The sequence below is a fragment of the Hyposmocoma kahamanoa genome, unplaced genomic scaffold, assembly GCF_003589595.1.
Source record: "Hyposmocoma kahamanoa isolate Upper Pololo Valley unplaced genomic scaffold, ASM358959v1 88, whole genome shotgun sequence".
In the NCBI taxonomy this organism is placed as follows: domain Eukaryota; kingdom Metazoa; phylum Arthropoda; class Insecta; order Lepidoptera; family Cosmopterigidae; genus Hyposmocoma; species Hyposmocoma kahamanoa.
In genome coordinates, this window is record NW_020654466.1 from 6,578,226 (window position 1) to 6,597,291 (window position 19,066).

General features: G+C 35.4%; 1 protein-coding gene across 1 annotated transcript in view; it reads right to left on the bottom strand.

Moving 5' to 3' along the window:
• LOC113235827 (putative phospholipase B-like lamina ancestor) overlaps nt 1-18,826 on the bottom strand; it is a 50,034-nt gene extending 31,208 nt beyond the window's left edge. Inside the window, exons 1-2 of the mRNA XM_026471734.1 lie at nt 18,667-18,826; nt 4,158-4,269 (exon numbers count right to left, since the gene is read on the bottom strand). The gene's annotated coding sequence lies outside the window, so the exon portion shown is untranslated. The remainder of the gene's footprint in view (nt 1-4,157; nt 4,270-18,666) is intronic.
• Nucleotides 18,827-19,066: the final 240 nt, after the last annotated feature.

Consider the following 19,066-nt stretch of genomic DNA (forward strand, 5'->3'; position numbering starts at 1 on the left):
ACGACTTCATATAAAATATACACAGCGATAACTTTTTGAGCGCCTGACGGAGTACAGCCCGTCCACGTCCCGGGCATGGCCTTGATGTGTGTGGATAGTCCTTAACACTGTGACGATGTGCCCTCCTTCCATAGTCATCCCACCTTTTTATCACATTTTCTCTGGTTCCTGGATACTTGCTTTCAAATTTTGAATCGTTCTTTAATTCCTTTGCCTCGCTATTCTCATTTCACGTTCCATCGTCACTCATTTTGATCCTTTTACAAGTTCCCAACCTAAATCATGCGCCAATTTTAATGCTAATCCAACTTAGTAATACTGTATAACTCGTCGCTTTCGGGGTAAGTCTGTCTCACGGTTTTAGTAATTAGGTAGACTGGGATTCCAAGGATTCGGACGAAGCGTTTCGCTTTCACATTTACACAGGCGGACGACTATGGAGTGGAATTCCCTGCCTGCAGACTTGTTCCCTGAAAGTTATAACTTGGACCTTTTCAAGGCGAGAGTGAATAGGCATATTTAGGTGTGCATGCTAGATCGTCCTCTTCATCGTCATTTTCCTCCAATGGAGATCAAATGCGTACTTATTTTTTATTAAAAAAAAGAACGGGTTAACAAGTCGGCAAACAAGCATACGTGAGACGAAATACAAACTTTTAGTTATAAGGGAGTATTTAAATACGACAAAACGATCTTTAATATCTTGAGTGTGATCACACTGGCTCTATCTACCCTTCACTCCGGAACACACAGAGTAGAACCCTCTTTGTTACATATCGAAATGTAATTTTACTATAAGTAAATTAAAAATTTAATAAAATTTATTTTCATTTTAAAACTAAAGTTGTGTACAGAAAACGCTATACATATATTTCTTAAAATTACACACAACAGGCAGACATTGTCAGAAAGTATCAACAATATAAATTTTCTTTATAGCTGAGAAAAGTTAACACGATACATTTTATAGGCCATAAGATAAAGAGCAAAACTCAAGTAGCAAGAAGTTGAATGCCCTCTGTACTAGCATGGTGTGATCAAATGCACACAGGCCAATCAGCCGGGGTCACTGACTGGTTCCCAGTGTCCCATGCACCGGACACTGGCATAAGGGCTACTAATGAGACGTGGTATGTACTAAGCCATCTCGTTATAGCTATAAAGTGCATTTTATATTTATTTTTTGCCAATTTCACGAACATTAATGGTCTTTTACCAGCTGGTATTTATGAGGAATGTTCGCAATTGGCGTTTAACTTTAAAAATAAATATTTAAATAAAAATCTTGTACCTTCAACACTAATCGTCTGACCAAACTGGTTAAAAATTCCGGTTAAAATACTTAGAAATAGGTAACACAAAATCGCTATAGTTAAATATTGACTTAACTATCTATTTCGAACACTGGAGTTCGTCAAATTGTGATTTTTAATCAAAAATATTTAAGAAGTAAATTAATTGTATATTTTTACTAGCAGTAGAGCTCCTTGTGAAAGAGTTCATCCAGGTTAATACTTTGCTACCTTACCTATTTTTACGCCGACAAGCAGTAATGTCAGCATTACTGTATTCCGGTTTTAAAGGGTAAGGGTGCCGGTGAAATTACATTTTGAATTGAAGAAATTATATTTTTGCCACTTGCTCTGAGTGGCACTGCAAATATTACAGGCCCTTGCCAGCAGGCGTACGACTTGCTCGTCCCGTCACGTCACTTGGTTTCATAAACAAAACAAGAAAGTATATGCTAGATTCGATTTTAATATACTCACTGTTAATTGTTATTGAGATTTCAATTGTCAATGGTCACAGTCCATGAATTGCTATTGCTCACATACCTCACTTAGGGAGATTTTTAAGGAAATTAGCATATTGACCACTGCATCACAGTTTATTTTCAATTGTATACTTTTTGTTCGTTTGAATATAATGAATTGTATAATAAACGGAGTAACGTATATAATTTTAATACTAGACATAAATGGAAGCTCGTTTTACCGAAGTTAAAGACTTCAGAGGGTTCTCGGTTCTTTTGTCGGGCTAGGAATTCAGTATTAAAATAAGATTCCAAAAGCTGTTGTGGACTTATCCTTTGATAAGTTCAAAAATCATGTAAAGGCTACTAAAGAGAGGATATTACTCTGTTAGGGATTATATAAACGATAAGACAGTATAATTTTAAAAATTGTGTAAATGTGACAATTTCAAGTGTAATTTGCTTACCTACGAAATAAAGATAATTTTGATTTTAATATTAACCCTACACAAAAATTTCGCAAATTACCTAATCCTTTTTCCCACTTAATCAAAATGTAGGTGATGATGAACACACGTAATAATTAATATTACCAAAACATTGCTATAAAATCCATTGTTAGAAAGTGATATAACACTTCTTAATACCTTATGGATAATCGATTAAAGCTTAGAGATTAGATCAATTGTCATTGTGTAGGCAACTTTAGCACTCAATCGACTATAAACTCTATCACCACCACACAGTCAATACTGTTCTCCTTATCGTAACTAACATAACCAATATTTTTATCGTAATTGAGTTCTTAACAAATCTGGTATCAGCAAAACAAGATCTAGAACCTCCTACAAGCGGTTTTCTTATATCATATTTAGTTTCAGTTTTATTGTTAAGCAAAATAAGCATAATTGACATTTTTGAACATCGAATATATAACCAGAAATAGAGACGAAATAAAGGCCATCCATCCCTGGCAACTCATCAGGCAAATGGACCTTATGTCACCTTTAAATATCAACTCTCATTTGCGCTGAAATCACAAATTAGAAATGTGAAGTAGTACAGCACCACAAACTGACCTGTGTGTACCTCTCCGTATATTCCAGAAATATTTCGCATTTATTGTAAGAAAGATAATATCTCTAACAACAGGGGGCTGTTCCATTCGGTGGTGTGGGAAAAACTGCAAAACATCTAATTACAAAACAAACGGAATCACATTTCATAATTTTTTCGTAATTAAATATTAAATATGTAATTTTTATATGTTCGTACATTATAGCAAAGCTCAAGTAAAACTGGTCGATTTGAAGTGAAACTATTGACGACGCCCGTCAATTGTTCGAAACGGAGCGCAGTTGTCACCGTAATAACATGGCAGAATAGTTTCCAAACAAATTAAATGACATTTCGTCTCTATTTCTGATTATATACTTGATGCTTATATAAAGAAAAAGAAAACTTTAGGTGCCAATATCTCGGAAGTTACCAAAATTCAAATGCCTTAGTTTTGAAAAGGAGGGCAATGCTGCCCGATTTGAATCTTATTTGCGTAAGTTTCAAGTCGGTTTTCACCTTACCGCGTTTGGAATAATAATTATGTATTAAAAAGGAATTAAGTAGCTATTAGCTTTTGACATAAAATAACCAAAAAACACATTTAGCGATATACTAGTAAAATCCGTACTATTATGAAGCGTTCTTTGAAGTCCGATCAGTTATTTCACTTTTTTTAATTTAGATCAAATTTAAAGATAAATATTAGTCGACTGTCATTTTTTTTTTCATTTATTGTTTTAATTTCATACTAAAAGAGGTTCGTCGAGTCGTTCGAGGAGGTTTTGCGTTCTTGTCAATTTAGTTAAAAAAGTTTTTTATTCATTAAAGCTTCAAACTTAAGTCATTTTTATTTCAAATTATACTTGAAGTCATGAAGTAGTCATATTGATTAAACTCTACTGCTTATTCGTAAGGCAGATTCCCCTGAGAATAACGAGCAAGAAAGTATGGTATGCTTTGTAAATACACATTTGAATATATTTATCATTGACAATATTTATTTCAAACAACGTAGACAGAGAATACCTGAAATATCTAAACGGGAAACTACCGCGGATTTTTGTTATCAAAGTGAAATTGTTACGATTTTAAATTTTCATCTATTAACGCTTTCATCACAAAATCTAAAAAACAATTTTTATTTAATTTCTTTTTTTTATTAAAGGTTAAATAAGCTGTACTAACTGGGTGTTAAAAGACGTTAATTTATAGGTACTGTACGTCTGATTCTTATTCATTTAAATATAGGTAAACGTTATTATTGTATATTGTCACTTTTTTGTTCAGCTAAATGTGCTTGTGTGTGTGTGTGGTATAATGACTTATTATATAATTGTATACTCACAGCGTTGGTGGTGTGACCACAAACACTTCTAGTCGGCGTACTCAACCCATCGGGAACGGACTGTGTGAAGACGGCGGGAGACGGTCGACCGCTGCTGTAGACTGCTGTTCGTCTGCAACAAGGATAAACCCAGTCATATTGTAGGCAAAAAAACATTAGGAACACACATAAGGTCGTCAATGGACCAACAAACTCTAAGATGAAAAACAAAAGGGGTTTCAGATTTCGCTACTGGTTCTTCCCCCACCTGTTCCTTATATATAATATAAATAGTTCTATAGATAGAACTACTGGGTGTACAGGTGCATTGTAAGACTATTAAGGTTAATAGAGCATTTTATTCTTAAGGTACAAAACGTCCTTTTCAAAGTGTTACAGTCGAGGTTCGTATTCGAATTGGACATCTAAGAGAAAGGTTTAAAAAAGGAAGGTTTGGTACCGTTGTTTTTCCGATTTCCATAACACAAGTGTTTCAGTTACTTACTTTAGAACAGAGTAACGTGTGTGATGAGGTCTAATATCGTCGGTGTATCTTTATTGTAGAGACGGCGTAAGCGACATTTCGAAAAAATTCAAGAATTCAGGGGAGCAAGTTTTACGTTTTAACGTTTTAAAATATTTACGCCCTATATTAAAATTCAATTTTAATTTTAATTGAATTTAAGTTTCAATATTGAAATTAAAACAGGACGTAAATATTTTAAAACAGCCGTGAAACCTAAAACATGCTCTTTATTTAAACTTATTTTCGTGATTGTTACGCATTGGAATCATTAAATAAGATTAAAATTTAGATACAAAAAAATAGTTTCATTTCCAATCAAAATGCTGCATCGTATTTTGAATAAAGCAAATATAAATATTTGCTTCAGCACGCAAAAAGCACCACGAAAACAAAATAAATACTGCACTGATTCTGTTCTAAATCAACGAATAGTACAAAACCAATCAATGTTCCACTATTGCTCATAGTGAGTACATTTGATATTCTTTGAAATGACATGTAAACAACTTGATTGCATCTGTGAAATATTGTCCCTTCTATTTCGGGTTGACATTCCTCATTGAACAAGAGCAAGCTTCATAGTTCGTAATTTTATGCATACACATCCCGCCCAGCGAAACCATTACCATATCGACAGTGGAAATTTGTAATGTTGTATGACACATTTTGTCGTAACGGAAAATGTCCCGTGCTACATAATGCCTTCATGGCGTTCAGTATGCAGATGCAGATGTTAGTAGTAACCACGTGGAGAGCTCTGTGTGCTAGACTGTTCCCGACAACAATTCTACGGACAGCAGTAGCGAAGAAGAGTTCCAGGACGCGCTGACGCAACGTATCAGACCCCCAAGTTCCCCACTGCACCGCAGTGAGTCGCAGCGCGCAGTGCTAGATGTGACGCAGTCGCGAACGTAGCACTTAACCCCTGATGAAGACCATCGATTATGGTTGAAACTAGTCGGACCGCTTCCGACTAAAATACTACGCGAGCAAGTCCCGTTACTTTTATACTATAATGTGTGATAACCACGTTAGTTTTCATAATAAAATACATAGTGTCTCTTACGACATATCAAAATTCGATACATCAACAAAATTATTAACGTTATATCGACGGTGGAAATTCAAAATGTCCCTTGCGACATTTTAAATTTCCACCGTCATGACTTAGATATAGTTCTATAATAAAAATAAATTTCATATTTTTCTTAACGTTCTTTTTAATGAAATAAATAAATAACTTTTCTAGTTCTTAAGTTTTCGCGACTGTATTTTTTCTCTCTCTTTACAGGTCCCATGGTCACAGCTGACGCGGTTTGTTTGAAAAAACAAAGATACATGACTTAGACAAAAAAAAATTGTTTCATTTTCTATAAATAACTTTTATTAACCACTTCTAAAATACCAAAACCCAATACACATAACCCAATCATAAAGCTGAACAACATACCGTTGGATAAAATATTAATAATAATAACGCACATACTCATAGCCCTGGGTTAGGGCAGGATTTCTCAACCTGTGGTCCACGGACCAATAAGTGTAATGACCGCCGGGGGTCCATGGCGAACCTACCTAACATAATGCAACAGCAACCGTCACACTAACTGTACATATGTAATTAAGTAAAGTTTAATCGCAAATAAAATATAAGGTAGTAAAAACTAAACCTAGTTTATTCTATTTTCAGAAAGAGTTCGTGGGCTCTTTGACATTTTGAGAGGGGTCCGTGACTAGAAAAAGAAAAAGACAGAAGAAACCTTAAAGCGAAAGGGCTAGGGAAACCCTATGTCGCGGATGCCATGGACACACGGACAACTACAAATTACACCCAAACTCACGAGAGAAATAAATGTAGGTCATACAAATATTTCTCTCGGCCCGTGAATCGAAACCGGGACCTCTACGTGGCAGACCAGGATGGTAATCATTCGGCCATGGAGGCAGTCAAGTATCTAAAGAAATAACTAACTAAACCAGCGAGCGCTACAGGTCAGATTTTCTGCCTGTAGCTAATAAATGAGCCTGGCCCGTTTGCGCCGTGACACGTATTAATTATACATATATTATAATTACTTTATTATTATTATTACCATATGATCGTGCATTTCTATGCAATTTAATTTTAAGTATTCACTTTTGTTCCATTTATATTGTAGTTTTAGGTTTATAATAATGTATTTTAGTTTTAAAATCATGCGTTTCTCTGCGATTACGTTGTAAATTGTACTTATTCTATTCTAAATTTAGATTCTTGGGCAGTTTGATAACCAATGACTTCAAATATACTTCGTTTAATTGTTTTAAGAATCACAATGGCTAAAAAGGCTTGCAAAAATTTCAAACAGAGTCAGGAAATGACTTATAAAGGTATACAAGAAAATCGAGAAGTTACTTAGGTCAGATAAGGAAAGTGTTATAGCGTGTTGTAACAGGAAATCAAAGATGGCGCTAAACGAAGATGGTTGGCGGTTACTCTACCGATAAGAAATAGAAGAAATAATAATTCAATTATCTTTCCTTGCAAGCAAGGAACTTTCTTTTGTTTAGAAATTACGAGATTTTGAGTCTGTGTGATTTTTTGCTGCATTATTTTACGGGAAATTAATTGATAAACCACAATTACTGTTTGTTTTGTTTTGTAGAGTTCGCCCAGAGAAGTACAGCCACCTTATCTATTTCTGCTGCCAAGAATAATGTGAGCATTACTCTCTTCGCATCGGTCTCTGAGTTCACTACTTTTTGTCTACTACGAACTCAAACATTTAATATCTAAGTCCATTGCTCATGTACAACATTTGTTTCCAATCTTTTCGTTTATTGAAAATAACAATCAACAAAACTAAATATAAAAAAACGAATACACAATATCTATGTATATTAACAAGGGTCATTTTATTTAAACCTGTCAGAGACAGAGATCTTATATCAAGAAGTGATCAAACGAATCGCACTGGATGTCGAGACGGAGACTCCACACAAGGCTATTTGGCAGTGTAACCATTACACCAATGACCACCAAGCGTATTAGTCTCGCTTTCATACTCGCTTACACTTGTGTCAACGACGTCGTCGGCTTTCTGATACCCTGGTACTTCTTTGTTGCTACCTCTAAAAATTTCATTACATCCTTATAACAGACGACCGCTTTTACGTACTTGTAGTCAGATAAAATTAATGTATATACATATGCTTACTATGTATAATAAATTTATCAATATATTTTCAAGAAGTTGTATATTTTCATCTCCATAAAAAGCTTCTTTTTTTATAAATAAGAATTATATTTACTTACATTGTTTCTTACACGTAGTTTTGACTTAAATATTTATTATGATAATAGCAGATTATTATGAAAATTACATGATTGAAAAGGCCTGAATAAAAAAACTTTTCAAGATAGAAAAGGACTTGTCGTTGACGTGACAAAAAGGTAATAAAGATAGAAAAAGAAAGAAAGCTACGACAGTAAACACATCAGTAGCAACCCTGATCACACGCAAGCACTTATACCAAAAGATACCGACACACGCATCACAATATACGTCGTTTATAAACAGTTATTGCAACGCCAGACCAACGACTGCAGCGCGGGCGACGGCGACCTGACACCACTCTACACGATTGCATCTAAGTCTCTTGACTACGCCTTTCTCATCACATAATTAAAGTTCAAATGATGTATTTTGAAGAGACGTAAAGTTTCTTAGAGTTGTTTGTAGTCCTACACCTGGAGAAACGAGCTGAGCACATGCCCATGTTCCGAGGTGGCCTCTTCATATGACAATTAAGATAGAACAGGACAAGGAGGTCGCTGATAGCGAAATCATTCTTTTGTGCGGTTTATATGTGATATGAAATGCGAAATCTGTCATAGATTAGTTAGGTTATGTAAGTGGTACAGATAAGACATCTTAGTGTAGAGACATTAAGTTTGCATTGAATAATGATAATGTAATAAAGTGCCACACCAATTCTGCCCACCTTATCATAAGTAACGTAATTGACATTTTAGCGAAATTGAGTTTTTAACATATCTTTTTAATATATTAGTAGCAGTAGAGCTCCTTGTGAAAGAGTTCGTCCAGGGAAGTACTGCAACCTTAGCTATTTCTGCCGCCAAGCAGTAATGTCAACATTACTGTGTTCCGTTTGGTAAGGGTGCTGAAATGAAATTACAGGCACGTGAGACTTGTCAACTTATGTCTCAGGGTGTCGGGCGCAGTGGCAGTGCCCATCAGATCTTGTGATTTAAAGCTCTAAGTGACACTGCAACTGTTAAGGACAGGCGTGACGCTTACCACCAGGCACACGACTTGAAAAAGGAATCTGGGCCCCAATTTTAAATCATCTCAGTTGTGTGTCGAAAGAGTGTCAATTGTCAATTCTGCTAAAAGTTTAGTTTTTAGTTTAGTGGCCTGTCCGTGTCTAAATGTGTAAATTTTTGAGTTTTCTGCTCTTCAACGGCGAGTCGATGGAACGTCAATGGTGAAGTTTACTACTTAATATTATTCTCATTTAATTTGAAGACTATATTGCTGATTAAACTAAAATTTCCATAGTAGTTTTAGTAAGGCAACATCGATCGTTAGTGATTCAATGAATGAATGCCATCACTGCCATTTCACTGACTCTCTATTGAGACTCAACTGCCACTGTTACTCGATTTTAGCAGAATAACAAATATTATTATGATTGCAATATAATCTTAATGGAGTGGTTAAAAGAAAATTTGCAGAATTGTGAAGTGAAACGATATCTACAACACCCTATAAGCGGTTTTTTAAATAACTTATTTAGTGTAAGTTTTTACAAAATCATCGTAATTGACATTTTTCAAAGAAAATTATCAAAGTGCAAATGCGTTACTTTTTTTTCATTGTGTCGTGTTCAACCAAGCAACAAACTCACACTGCCACACGAGGGTACAATCGGCTTGGAGACCTCGGGGACGCCTGAATCCCCCCGGAAATGGCCACCTGGTCTTCCCCTCCGGTCGCCAACAGGCAAGGTGGAGCATTCCGGGATTTTTCGTTGTTAGTTATGACAAGGGCAGAATTGCCTGGTCTCAAACTAGGGAATTCCTATGACCTCCAGAACAACAGAATTCACACTGGAACTTCCCAGAACAGCCAGACCAGGACCAATTTAGACAAGTTCATTTGCACTTTAGCACTGGATGAGGAAGGAGGTTCGGGGACAGTGCTAAAGTGCAAACCGTTGGAACATTGTGGAGGAGAACATTTGGCTGTATTTAATAAAAATAAGTAGCTAAATACCGAGATGGCACATAAAGTTTCTGACGATTTTGAAAGACACAGATCTTTTAACACACTAAAAAAAGTCCCGTTTGCAAAGCGCCATTTTTAATATTTAGATTAGGTCATGCCATGGCGAATAATTATTTCCGATAAATGTCATTGAGAAGTAAATTTTGAGTACATGATGCTGAGCGTACTCCAATATAGATTTTAAAGCTTAGATGAAGAAACAAAAGAAAGGCAATTTTTATATCAAATTCTACTTTGGATACACAATAACAAGTGTTGTTTGTTCTTGGCGCCAATTAGTTGACAATTCGGCTTTTACGTCCGAACGTTTGCAAAAAAACTAGAATGATTTCGCAACGTTATGCGACAACTGCGTCAGTGAGTTTCCCCTGCAGACAGTTTTAACCGTTCGCCACCCACTTTGTTGAATTACTTTGACCTATTTTCAAAGCCTAGAAAAAACTAGATTATTCTCGAACATTTATAGAAGATCGTCAGTCTTCAATAATAACAGATTTAGAAACAAAAGGTCATAAATTGACATTATAGAGACCAGCACTAGGCTTCGTCAATAGGTCAATAGGTACTGGAATTTAAGAGATATTTCATGAAATTTCGTAACCTAAAAAATTACGCATTGGCTCAAAAGTTCCCACATACTGGCAGCATTGCATAGCATACCAACCACGACCCAGATTTTATTTCATGTAGATTGTATAACTGAGAATTTTTAAGGTTATTTTCTTAGGAGTTGCGTTCTTTAAAATAAACAGACGGAATTGTACCTTTACTGTCAGTTAAGGTACAATCTCGTACTAAACTCTATGTATTTTGCCTCAGTAAAATAATTATCAGTCCACTGCAGTGGTGAGTATAAAAAATATTTTGAACAGATACGGATTCCCAACTTGTTGGCACATACGTCACTGTCCTTAACCACGCCTTTTTTATCAACACATAGAGTCAGTACAATTCCATAACTACGTAATTAATCGTTTACATGTTTTCAAGCAAATAAAAATGGCAGTTTATCGCGACAACGGTAAAACTGTTGATTATTACGATTACCAATATGACATGAATGTTAATACAAAGACCGAATACAAAGGAAAATTCCATCGATCTGACAGGACCCTATTTTGGCACAGACACACGTTCGTGTCCTGTCCGATCGATGGAATTTTTCTTTGTGTTAGGAGTGTATTTTATAGATTCCTCATAGATGGCGCTACGGCTAAAACAGTGGCTGAAAAACCAAATACAAAGACAACGTGCACATGGAAAAATTTACTCCGCATAGCATCTGACACGGTTTGCTAGACGTCGGTTCGAATCCGGCTGAATCGAAGGGTTTTTTTGTAAATGTTCGGTCTTTGTGTTAATAATTATAACAAACTAGTGCAGTAATTTCACAAAAAATAATTGAATATCCATTCAATATATATTTAAACTAGGAAAGCAATAATAATAATAATAATAACGCACACACTCAACATAGCCCCGCACTAGGCAAACCCTGTGTCGCGGGTGCCATGGATACACGCATAGACAACCACAAATTACACCCAAACTCAGAAGAGAAATAAATGTAGGCCATACAAATATATCTCCCGGCCCGGGAATCGAACCTGCGACCTCTGCGTGGTAGTCCGGCATGGTAACCGTTCGGCCACGGAGGCAGTTACAGTAATTTCATAAAAAAAGGTCAAGGTAGCAAAACATCATAATATTTATTACAATATACGAAGAATCAATTTTGTGTTTTCAATTCAATACATTTGTTAATTGAAATGTATTCAAAGGTATCTAGTACGTTACTGCTACTCTATTATTAGCACATTAAAGGCGACAAATTGTACTAGAAACAATAACCGACGATACAGAATCATACAATTGTATTAATTTTACGGCACTTCATCGCAAGCCCCTGAAATGTCATTTCAATGACAATTATATTTTGTATTGTAACATATTGTTATAATAATGTATTTTTTATGTTAAACATTAACAGATCTCCGCAAGAGTCTACCCTTTATATAAATACAGACATCTTTTGTTTTAGTAGTAGAGCTCCTTGTGATAAAGTCCCGGGAAGTACAGCCACCTTACTTACTTACTTCTGCCGCCAAGCAGTAATGTGAGCTTTACTACGTTCCGATTTTGAAGGGTTAGGGTGCTGGTGAAATTATAGGCACATGGGATTTGTCAATTTATGTCTCAGTTTGAAGTGCGCAATGGCAGTATCCCTCGGACCTTTGCGATTTGAAGTTCTGAGTGGCACTGCAACTGCCATATGTACAAGCGCAACCAGAGTCATAAAAAAAGTCTTCGCCAGCAGTCGAACAATATAATTTACTTTTATTTGACATTTATGATTATTGTTATAAATAGCATCTTTAGCTAGCTTTGTAATCAAAACCTTACAAAAATATCGATATAGGCTTTATGACGCCTTGAAAAGAGTTCAAATTGATTTATTAGCTTCGATGTTACAAAATAAAATATTATGTTTATATGAAAACAAATCAGGCCAAAGCATTCTTAGGAAAGTTTTTAAGCAAACAGATTACGATTTCGGTTTGATAAACAGTCACTCTATAAATAGGTGCGTGTAATATATATATGTTTATCACAAACTTCCAGTTTCATTTGCTAACAGAAACAGCGACAACATTACACGAAATAAACTTACTAGGTCTTAGAGCGGTTACACATGGCGACTTCTAGCAGCGATGCAAAAGCGATGTAGTAGCGATGCTGTCGGTAATTGTCTACCTTTACTTATAGCGATACAAATGCAATGCACGTTTTAAATTAATTAACTATTTTTTTAATTTCATTTATTTATTAATTTCACTTTAAAATTTACAATTAACAAAACAAAATAATGGGCATAAATCTCTATGCAGATTTTTCATACTACATAATTATTCAACTTAGGCTACTGCATCGATGCAATCAACCCTATCGCGCATTCGCGACCTTTTCAACCATAGATTAGCTCACAATGCGGAATTGTAGAATGGTTGTGTATTAGCATCACATGAAAATCTGAATAGTACTATGTAAATAACAACGTGGGCATAACACCAATGGTGACGTAACCAAAGCTAGTATTTAGGACACAATATAGTGATTATATTTTCAATAATAATGCTATCGATATCCCCCGGGTAAGTTCGCTTTTCCTTTTCCAAATATTATATTTTTATTGTCAAAAGAACATTCTATCAACATTAATTATTCGACTAATGGCTCATATCGACCCAAACCGACTTACTATCGGAAACGACATGAGCACAGGTGTATTACTTGTTTGAATTACCTGTATTTCGATCCTCCGGAACTCTGATACCTATTGTCATAGTATTATTTTGTATAAACTTTTGGATAAACTTTCCTTTAAGTATATCTACCAATTCCGTAGGACTTACACCCATTTTTTAGTGTTGTAAGACACGATGTTGTAAGCAACTTCTCTTTGCAAGTGCAACGTCTATAAAATCGGACAAAACTATACCGTACTGTGCTATCACAATTTCTATAAATTAGGACGTATTGAAAGAAACTGAAAATGACCGTGCTCCTTGATTCGTTGCTAAATTACCTAAAAAGCAAAGTGTTTCGGCCGGTACTGTCATAACGAAAAACAATTTACATACTTTTTTTATAATATCAAATGAAGGTACGAACAAGTCGCGCGCCTGATGGTAAAGTACACGCCTGTCCATAACAGTTGCAGTGCCACTCAGAGCGTTAAATAGCAAAGCTCTGAGACGCACTGCTACTGCATCCGTCACCCTGCGACATAAGTTGACAAGTCCCAAGTGTCTGTAATTTCACCAGCACCCTTACCTTTCAAAACCGGAGTACAGTAATGCTGACATTACTGCTTGGCGGCTGAAATAGATAAGGTGGCAGTACTTCCCGGGGCGAACTCTTTCACAAGAAGCTCTACTGCTACTAAAATATTATTAGAGCCTTTATTATTGAAAAATTCTCTATATGAAATTGGCAATATATAAATTTTCTTTTATGACAATTCTGTTTGCAATTGACCCATAAAATTGCACGTAATCTAAAACTGCCTTTGGTCCTTATCACGCAGCGCCGACGTCACCGTCAGCGCACATGAAATTATTTTGTGATGTTTTCCTTGACATTACTCGATCACGTTTGTAGTTGGCATGCTCGTACACATATGAGCAATATTTTAAATTCATTTTAATAAGTATTTTTATTGGCTGCCCGTGAGGTTATCATGACCGTAACAAGGTCAAGCGCAAAGTAAAAATATGTAACACATTGCTGTATATCAAACCGCGACCACGAACCGTCGTGACAACAGCATTTCCTTCATTTATCAAGGATTTTAATCTTATGTGCTAATGTGCGATATTATTCACACATTTGCGAGTTATCAGCACTTTGAGTGCTTCAAACACTGTAGATAACATTGTGAAGTGCGCTTTTGTAGCTTCAACGGCATGCATTCAAATATTTAGTGGAAGTGTAGATGTGATATTTAATGGAGGTTTTGTGTAAGGTCAACGAATAGCAGTTTCGATTGAGAATTATGTACTTTTACAATGGTACAGAGAGCACGCGTAGGTTTAGTCCATTGCGTGTATTGTTTCGGCTGTACTCAATTCGGCATTTTGCACGTCGCGTCGTCAAAAACACTGGGTCACAAAATACACGGGATGTCGCCATCCTCCTTTGTATGCCGTTTACTATATTCATGGAAATAATAAGAAAAAAAAACGAACCAAGAAAAAGAACGCTAAAAAAAGGTTGAACTATGATAACATGGATTTTTGTGGTTACAGTTTTTATACAAATTAATTTATAGTTTAAGTTTTGTTTAAGTACAATATTAATTATTTGTCACCTTTTTAAGCTGATGGCTCTATAGCCAATAAACAATTCAATTTTCAATTCGTTTCATCGAAATCAAAAGACGATCTAAGTCATTCTTTTTTCAAATTAAACGTTCTGATATGGCCAGTGTTCATGAAGCAATTTAAAATATTATACATATACTTTAAATACCGACTTCAAACATAGTATTGCTTATAGGAGTTTAAAGAGTTTCAACGAGCTATTCATATAAAATGTTGTATACACATTTGTAATGACAATGGTTGCAAGTACCACTGCAAGGAAATCATCGTCAACTTGCATGCATGTTGATTCCAGTAGCTTCCTCTCGGGCACAAAACAAATGCGATGGATTGTTTGTCTTTACGGAGTCAATTGTTTCTCAGCTTATTCAGAGGAGACATTAACTGCATCAAGTCAGTAAAAATAAAGTGATGTATCGTCCTTACGCTGATTCTAACCAGACCATCTAAGGCTCAATTTACATAGCTGCGGAAGGGAATGGAATTGAATTTTCGTAACGAAATCGTACATGACATAATGAATTTGACGATAACATAACACTATACACAATAATATATTAATAGCTGTGGGATTCTCCGGAATACGGGCGACCTATTTTTTGGTAGTTAATAATGCTATGGTTACAAAAATTCCGCGACAATGCAAATTGAGCCTAGCTAGATGGTTTTTGTCAGTTATTTCTCTTTTCAAGCTCATCTCCAGCTCCATTCCAAATACAGATTCTATTAGATTTTTTTTTCTGTCAACTGCCTTCGTTGCTGAATGGCTACCATGCCGGTCTGCCACGCAGAGGTACCGATTTCCGGGCCGAGAGAAATATTTGTATGGCCTGCATTTACATATTTCTCTCGTGTGTTTGGGTTAATTTGTGATTGTCAGGGTCTCCCTAGCGCAGGGCTATGAGTTTGTGTGTATAAAACGTGCAACAGAATAGTGTTTAACATTATGATAAGTTGTACTTTGAACTTATCATAAATACTGTTGCGTCAATGAAAAATACAAACTATAATTTTTTTTAAATGTTTCAAAGTATTTTTCCAATTCCCTCACCGGTAATCAACCTCGAGACCTTTTCAACGACTTCCGATTTGTTTAACCAACACAACTTCTATGATGGGATTTCCCTAGACTTTTTTTTTTTCAGACAAATAAGAGAGTAACAGATTCTTATCGCGTATCGAAGTTGAACAGTTCCTTGAAAATGGCGTTATATTTCAGGCGCGTGTAAGAAATAGAAACCATTTTTAGCTATCTTATTATATATTGCTATCCTATGTGGTATGTAACTGCTAATATCTCTTTTAGCAGAATCGTCTGAGACATACTTTTGACATTTCCGCAGCTCTACAATCCATTTTGGGTATGTGGACCGAATCTTGGTAGATACATGCCGTATTTGATTGTGGCTTTTTTAACAGGCACTTTTTAACAGCCTTTATTTTTTAACCGACTTTAATAAAGGAGGAGGCTCTCAATTCGACTGTATTTTTTTTATATGTGTTACGCGTTAATTCCTAAATTTGTAAACCGATTTTGATAATTCTTTTTTGTTGGATAGCGGGTACCTCAATTTTTTTTTTAATAACACACATTCTCAACATAGCCCCGCACTAGGGAAACCCTGTGTAGCGGGTGCCATGGACACACATATAGACAACCACAAATTACACCCAAACTCACGAGAGAAACAAATGTAGGTCATACAAATATTTCTCCCGGCCCGGGAATCGAACCTGGGACCTCTGCGTGACAGTCGGGCATGGTAACCGTTCGGCCACAGGGGCAGTTAAAAGGTTGGTCTCATATAAATTTGAAGAAAATATTCCACCTCTAAGGGTGGCAAACTAGGGGATGGATCCGGTTCCGCACACCATCCGGTAACCGATTACAATAAAACTTGGCAAATGATGATAATATATGTAATAAATGTAATTCCACGAACTTTTGAGGTCAGTTTTTTTTCATTACTTATCCTGACTTCTTATAAAAAACTTATTTATTAATAAATCCACGAACAGCAGTGCTCTACTCCATTTTATTTCTTTTCTTTTTTTATATCATATCAAGTGACAGGACGAACAAGTGGTATAGTAAGCTACACGCCTGTCCATAACAGTTGCAGTACCACTCAAAACTTTAAATCGTAAAGACATGAGGGGCACTGCCACTGCGCCTGTCACCCTGAGACATAAGTTGACAAGTCCCATGTGCATGTAATTTCACCAGCACCCTTCTTACCCTTCAAAACCGGAACGTAGTAATTGGCGGCAGAAATAAGTAAGGTGGCAGTACTTCCCTGGACGTACTCTTTGTCAAGGACCTCTAGTGCTACTATAACTCTGTCTTAATTGCGAATGTTTTTGATTATTTTTTTTATATATTTTTCTTTTTTCTGTCTTCATTCTTTTTTTGTGTGTGGTATTGTTTGTGGTAATACAATAAATGTGTTTTCTTTCTGTGTTACTCCTTGTTTATTAAAATTCTTCAAATACAATCAAATAAGATTGGGTCCAAACGTTTTAATATAAAAATAATTTTGATTTTTAAGTTTTTATTGATATATTAAATATATTCAAATATATATAAAATTATTTTTGCTGAATTACTCCACTAGTTACTTATAATTATTAATAGAAAGATTGAACACTAACAAAAAATTCCTTCTAGTGTTCGATCTTTGTATTATTAATGATAAAAATAATTGCCAACTCATCTATCAAACTGCTCTACTCTGCTGAATTTTGGCAGATTCTTACATAACAGAGAAGATATTGTTCACCGTAGTCTATTATATGATATTAATGTAATAAATATTTCCGCCAATAATTGAAGTCATAGATACATCGAGGTGTTTAATTACGCGTAAGTTATGGCAGACTGGTAAAGCGGGCAACTGTTTCCTGAAGCATTGAATCCGCTGTCACACTATTTGTATGACATGTTTACTAAAAAAGTGTACCTCGGTACGAGATATTCCCATACTAGTTAACGATATACTATGTCTAAAGTAGTAGTCATAATGGTTCATAATAATATAGAGCTTAGAGTGAAATTTTCGTCAAGGATCAATTATTTCGAAGAGATGTAGGTTTGTAGCATTAATTCAAATACATAATAACGTATATAATGTAGTTTTTAATCCTAAATCCTTATCCTTTTTCAAAAATAAGTTTTTAATATGAAAGACAGATGAGCTATTAAAAATTTGACAATAACAATGAATGTTATTATAGCATTAGTAAAAAAATAGTGCTTCTTTTCGTCCATCGATAATACTTTCATTAGCTGTTACTTTTGGAAATCGCTTCGAATTTTTAGACTCTTCTGATTTTACTGAACAAATAAAAATCTAGCTTGCTACAATACTCGTTAGATATATCAACTATACAGATACTTAGTCTATTAGTGATAAAGGAATGAAATAATACCGAAAATACGTGCTTCGCGACGCGTTCTAATTTTATCAACCACGTGTTGAGTTTGAGCAGAGGGGACATTGTTCGCCGGTTTTCGGTTCACAGCCCGATTAAGGTCAAGTGCCCAAGTCTAGACGATCAACTACGACGCACGTCTTGGCATTATAGGGGAAACTTGTCAATGAACTGCACAGATATGTAGAGACTAACTCGAACATACAATTAATTAAGGTCACTTAAACATTGCAAAGAGAAAGCCGAAATGTAAAATAAAAACCAATTACGTTATTGCTTTCTTTGCATAATAAAGCATTTTATATAGTGGAAAATCTGACTTATCGTAAAAATTGTGCAATACTCATATTATATGATTGGTGACTAATTTACGGAGAAATTTTAATTTTAATACTCACGTTTGCATGGATTTTCGTCTCGTTGTTTCGAAGGCCTTTCACGTGGCTTTTGCACGAAAAGGACTACATTTGAATAGGCACTGTTTGAGGGCTTTCTTGCGAACTACAATGAGCCCTAGGAACACGTCTGCACGCAGTTACATTGAAATGGCGAGTGCGCCTGAGAACCCAAAATCGCTCTGTAGCGCACGCGACGCAAACGGCGATACGGACGCGTTCCGTTTGCACACCCTACTTTCTCAATTATTACGTGACTATAACACATTTTTATTTAATAAATAATAATAATAATAACTTTAGTAATTTTAAAAGGAGTTCATAGATAATATTAATATAAAATTACTCAATACAAAAAGGGGCACGATATTAATATCACAAATTTGACTCTACATTAATTTTG